The sequence below is a fragment of the Pelophylax lessonae genome (genome assembly GCF_965119305.1).
Source record: "Pelophylax lessonae genome assembly, chromosome: 6".
Classification (NCBI taxonomy): domain Eukaryota; kingdom Metazoa; phylum Chordata; class Amphibia; order Anura; family Ranidae; genus Pelophylax; species Pelophylax lessonae.
In genome coordinates, this window is record NC_138773.1 from 280,166,522 (window position 1) to 280,172,555 (window position 6,034).

Genomic DNA, 6,034 nt, shown 5'->3' on the forward strand with positions numbered 1-6,034 from the left:
GTGTCCCTGGAAAAAATTTGCAAATGTTGGCAACTATGTCCTACTATTGTCTTAACCGGTTGCCGACCACCGCAAGTACATATACTGCGGCGGTCAGCCCCGGCCAGGCAAAGTGACGTATGGGTACGTCACTAGCCTGTCACTTGCTTGTGAGCCAATAGCGGGCGAGCACGCGCCCGCGGAGGCGCGCGCCCGCCCTGGCTCGTTCCCTGGGAAGTCCGTGCGTGTGACCGGCGGACCTGATGTCCGCCGGTCACTCGCGATCGTCTGCTGTGAAGGGAGAAAGGCAGGCGGCTAATGTAAACAAGCCGCCTGTCATTCTCCCCTGTGTATGAATAGTGATCATACGGTTCTACTATGTAGGACCGTTGATCACTGTTCCTACACCAGTAGCCATGTCCAATCACAGTTAGAAGCACGCCCCTAGGGACACACTTAACCCCTCCTTCCCCAATAAAGTTAACCCCTTCCCTGCCAGTGTCATTTTGCCGTAACAGTGCATATATATAGCACTGATTACTGTAGTAATGGTAACTGGTAACCCCAAAAGTGTCAAAAATGTCAGTCAAGGGTCAGATCTGTCCGCCGCAATGTCGCAGTGCCGCAAAAAAAAACACCAAAAATGACAAAACCCTACGTCGCTGGACTCCTCCCCTTGTGGGCAGCACTCGTGCGCCCCCAGAGGCTCGCTCCCGCTGTATTCAGTCACAGCGGGAGTCGGGCCAGGGGAGGAGCGGCGGCGATCACCACTGCTCTTACCCGATTGTCGGGGAATTGAGTGTGGAGATCCGCCCGCTTTGTTTACACTAAGATCTCCTAAGTGACAGACAGTGACAGATTGCACGGTTTAGCAAAGCTGAACATGCGATCTGTCCCTGTGTCACTCAGTCACCTCCCCCCACACACGTTAGTAAGCACCAGGCATACATTAACCCCTTCCCTGCCAGTGTCATTTTTACAGTAACAGTGCATATGTATAGCACTGATTACTGCAGTAATGTCACTGGTACCCCTCAGTCAAGGGTCCGATCTGTCCGCCGCAATGTCGCAGTCCCGCAAAAAAAATCGCAGATCGCCGCCATTACTCGTTAAAAAAAAACACCAAAAATGACAGAAATCTTTCCCTTAGTTAGTAAACGCAATAACTTTTGCGCAAACAAATCAAAATACGCTTTTTGCGATTTTTTTTACCAAACATATGTAGCAGAAAACAAATTGGCCTAAAATGTTAAAAAATTTTGATTTTTACATTTTTTTTTTGGGGAATTTCATATAAAAAAATGTGAAAAATATTGTTATTTTTGCAAAATTGACGCTCTTTTTTTGTTTATAGCGCAAAAAGTAAAAATCGCACAGGTGATCAAATACCACCAAAAGAAAGCTCTGTTTGTGGGAAAAAAAGGACGTCAAATTCGGTTAGGTACAGCGTCGCACGACCGCGCAATTGTCCGTTAAAATCACGCAGTGCCGAATCGCAAAAAAAAACAGGTCAGGAAGAGGGTAAAATCTTCCAGGGCTTAAGTGGTTAAATGTAAAAAAATCAGCTTTTTATACTAGGAATTAGCGATGGGATCGGGCGTGTTTGGACCAAGCCCACCAGGAAGCCGTCACTGCACACCACCAATCATAGGCAGTGTATGTATGTGCAGCTGCCGACCGGGAAATGCCTCACTGCCTATGATTGGGCTTCCTGGTGGGCTCGATCCAAACACACCCAAACCCATCACTACCAGCCATACATGTGTAGCAAAGACTCTGTCTGGAGAGTCTCCTTAAAGTAGTAATAAACCCAAAAACAAACATTTATTATATTGCAGCTTATCAATTCTTAGATGTGATGGCTGCATTAGTTTTCCTTCTTTTTTTTTTTGGTTTTGTTTAGGTTTTCAATCTTTTATTTTTACCTGGTGATCTGACTAGTATTTCTGCTCGCTTTCAAGAGAACAAGCTGTCCTGCTTGTTAGAGGGTTGAGACAAACCATTTACCAATGACAGGGGTGCCTACAATAATCAGCTTTCATGTATTTATGTAAAACCTTTATCCCAAAAAGAATGGATGAGACAAACCATTTAACACTGGGCTTTCTATCACTAAGCTAAGTGTTAGATGTACTAGTAGATTTAAGTACACTAAAAAAGTGAAGCCAAACTCTAACTTACCCTCTATAATTAGTTACAGCAACCATTTCCCTTTTGGGATCAACGTTTTGCAAGAATAATTAAAAGCTGATAATTTTAAGCACCCCTGCCCGTTTTAGGTGGTTTTGTCTGTGTCCATGTAAAGTTTACATTGTAAACTAATACATTCTACTGGAGAGCTTGAGCTTGTGAAAAACAACAGACTTGCTGACTGGATCACCAGATGAAAATAGAAGAAAGAAAGCCTAAAAAAGAAAACTATTGCAGCCATCACATCTCAGAACTGGTAAGCTGCAATTTAATAAATGTTTGCTTTTGGGTTTAATACTGCTTTAACCCAGTATGTCTAATGCAGTCTTCCTCGGGCTGTAAAATAACCAAAGAGTATTCCTAAGCTTAAAAAATGACACAATGGGTTTCTGTAGTTCTCCAAAGAAAAAAGAACTCCCTCAGTTTTAGGAAGTTTTGCAAAAAAACTTTTCCTGCACTGATGCCCCCACTCTTCCTTGGAAATTTCTCTCCACAGCTCTACTCTCTAGTAACAGCCAGGCACCTGGCATTTTCATGTGGCATTCATCCATTCATATTTCTCATGATAGGTTTCTCCCCACCCTCTGCGCATGCACAGATGTACCAAGAGAGCCCTGTGGCTCATCTGCGCATGCGCTGGGACCTCTAGACATCTGCACACGCACGGGGTTTAAGCCCTACCAGGGTGTATTCACAGAACTGTCACACACTGTATTTTTTTTTCCACACAATTTCCAGTAAACTCTGTGGACTACTGGGTGTAAAAATTTAGGACAGCAGTTTCCAAGAAGCTGAAACCACCATTTCTGGTACCAGCAATCATTCCACGATTAGTGGCATGCATCACGTATTTTCTCCACTCCATTCATTGGCCAAACAACTCAAATGGAACTTCTACAAGCTTAAAGTGGAGTTCCAGCCTCACACACTCACCTGTCCAACGGTCCAGTGATGCGGCCGCCCGAAGCCTCGCTCTTCTCCCTCTCTGTCTGCGGCGCCGGCATCACTGGTGTGGGCACCCGGCTGTGACAGTTTTCGGCTTCACAGCCGGGTACGCACTGCGCATGCGCGAGTTGCGCTATGCGTCGTGATTGGCCGGCAATCTTCTGGGACCTCTGACATGTCCCAGAAGATTGCAGGGAGGGAGGGAGGGAGGCGAACTTCCGCCCAGGGCGCCGCGGCGCTCTGAGCAGAAGTGGGAGCGGGTACCTGTCAAAACTAGGTACCCGCTCCCCCCCAAAAAAAATGACATGCCAAATGTGGCATGTCAGGGGGTTAGAACTGCATAAAGCGGAAGTTCCACTTTTGGGTGGAACTCCGCTTTAAAGGCTAACTAAGCTAACCTTTAGGAACATGTTACATGTTACACCCAGGGCTAGCCCTACTTTGGGTCCTGCTGGGTCCATTGGACCCAGGCCGCACTTTGAGGGGGGCGGCAAATTGACACCCAAGATTTTTTTTTCAGCAGTTTTTTGTGTCCTCAGTTTGCGGCGCGTTACGGCGGCATTTCCCCATCTCATACTGCTGCCTGTAGTGCAAACTGATGAGGAGGTGGAGCGTCCCCTCCTGGGAACTTCCCTCAAGTGACCCTGGTGTGCGCAATGACGTCAGACATCAGTGCACTCCATTTCACGCAGGGCAGCCTGGATCTTCCAGGGACGGTGCTCGCAGCAGACACAGGAGGACCGAGGACAGAAAGTGGGTGTTTGGTGGACCGGTCTGGTGGTGAGTTATGGAAGAAGATAACAGTATATATAATAGCTTCCCAATATTTATATAAAATAATATAGATGTGGGGGCCTTTTGGTGGGCGTGATTTTTTTTTTTTTGGGGGGGGGGGGGGGGTTGGGCAGCATTTCATTCTTGCACTCAGGCAGCACAATGTCTTGGACCAGCCCTGGTTACACCCATATCTAGGGTGATGGTGGGGGCACACCTTTTCTGTTTAAGGTATAGCATGTAACATGTTCCTAAGCACCCGCTTCACATACCCACAGCCCCCAAGCAACAACAGCGTGCGGGGGTTCCTCTCCCCCCGCAGCCACTGCCACATTTAAATTTGGTGTAGCTGTGAGGATGTGTCTGCAGGAGTCTGACATTGCTTCCATGATCCACTGGTCCACCGATCGCGGGTGCAATGTTTTGAAGGCTCCTGTGGAAAAATATAATAAATGCATATTTTTTCCCTGTGTATTCATTATTTTTTTCTTAAAAGTGAACTTTCACACGGGCACCTCTGTGAAGCGGAATCTGCTTGCTCAGCACGGATTTCTCTACTCATCTGTGCAGGCGGATGACAGGTCAATGTCTGCTCCGCTATGCAGAGCTGACACGGACAGGGTCTTGTTCTCTATGGGGCAACCAGATAGCAATGGACTGCCTGTCTTTTTCCATCCGATGCCATCCGATCTGCCAGACGGATGGGGAATAGGATCCCCATCCGTCTGTTTTTGGCAGACAGGGTCGGATCAGATGGTGGCAGATGTCAGCGGACATCATCTGCCGCTCCAAAGAAAAGACTAGAGGGTCTGATCAGATCCGCCTGAAAAACTGACAGGCAGACCTGATCGGAATGCCCGTGTGAAAGGGATCTTAGCATTTAAATTATACGACCACACCCAACAATGATATAAATATATACTAAAACAACACATATGTATACACATGCATACACCATAATATGTAGAGATAATAAAAACGTACCTTGCGATTGTGGATAATATGCAGAACTGTGATATTTTCTGCTCAGATTTGCTGCTTGTGTCTTTCAAATATCTTTGCTCCGAACCAAAACATGAAAGTGAAAGAAAGGCAGATTAGTTTCGTGTTACTGTGAAAGCTCCACCTTCTTATTATCAGGAATGAAATATTCTGTTTTTTTTTTTTATAACAGACCACATATTTGTTTCCAGTGTGTTAAGGTAGAACAGGAAAGTCCCATATTGCAGTACACAAAATAAGCTGGTCCTGCTTTCAAGGATTGCGCACAATGGGGTTGATTTACTAAAGGGAAATAGTCTGTGCACTCTGCAAAACCAGTTGCTCCAGAGCTTAGTAAATGAGCAGAAGCTCTGTTGACTTCCATCATCCAATCATGTGCAAGCAAAAATGCTGTTTTTTTTTTCTTTCCTTGCACGTGATTGGGCATTCTTTGCAAAGTGAAGCTTTAATCTCATTTACTAAGATCTGCAACTGCACTTTGCAAAGTGCACATTCTTTTTGCCTTTAGTAAATCAACCCCAAGGCTGTGGAGTAAAGAAGGAGATCTAGGTCAGTGTTGCCAACCTACCACAATGAAATTTACTGACAAAATATCCAAAATTTACTGGCACAGCCAAGTTTTTACTAGCATTTCTAAAAGTTGCAAAATATCAGTTTTAAGTGCAAATTTCAGTATTTAAGCTACAATTTAGTACAATGTTCAATTAGCAATGCGATTGAAGGTAGATATTAAGGCAAAAAAACATGTTTCTTATTTTATTTTCAATATAGTGAGAAAGTAGCTCAGGGACAGGACTCAGGAGGGCAAGAAATTGGAATAAGTGGCACACACACATGAAATTGACTCTCACAGTGACACTGACAGCAGTGTGCAGCAGCACAGATGATGAAGACACCTTCCTGACACGCAGAGTTGTATAAAGTACTCGAAACCCATACTTGAGTAAAAGTACAAGTGCTCGATCAAAATGTGACTTGAGTAGAAGTACTAAAGTATTCAACATTTTTTGTACTTAAGTATTGCAAGTAATTTTTTTTTTAAATTTTGCTACTCAAGTACTGAAAGTAAAAGTACAAGTACTGTGTTATGTAGTTTTTAAAGAAAAGTTTGAACATCATATTGTTTTTTATTACTTCAAATGCA

General features: G+C 44.7%; 1 protein-coding gene across 1 annotated transcript in view; it reads right to left on the reverse strand.

Moving 5' to 3' along the window:
• Positions 1-4,986, reverse strand: part of LOC309558300 (protein mono-ADP-ribosyltransferase PARP15-like) — a 78,882-nt gene extending 73,896 nt beyond the window's left edge. The window contains exon 1 of the mRNA XM_082261356.1: positions 4,873-4,986. The gene's annotated coding sequence lies outside the window, so the exon portion shown is untranslated. The remainder of the gene's footprint in view (positions 1-4,872) is intronic.
• Positions 4,987-6,034: the final 1,048 nt, after the last annotated feature.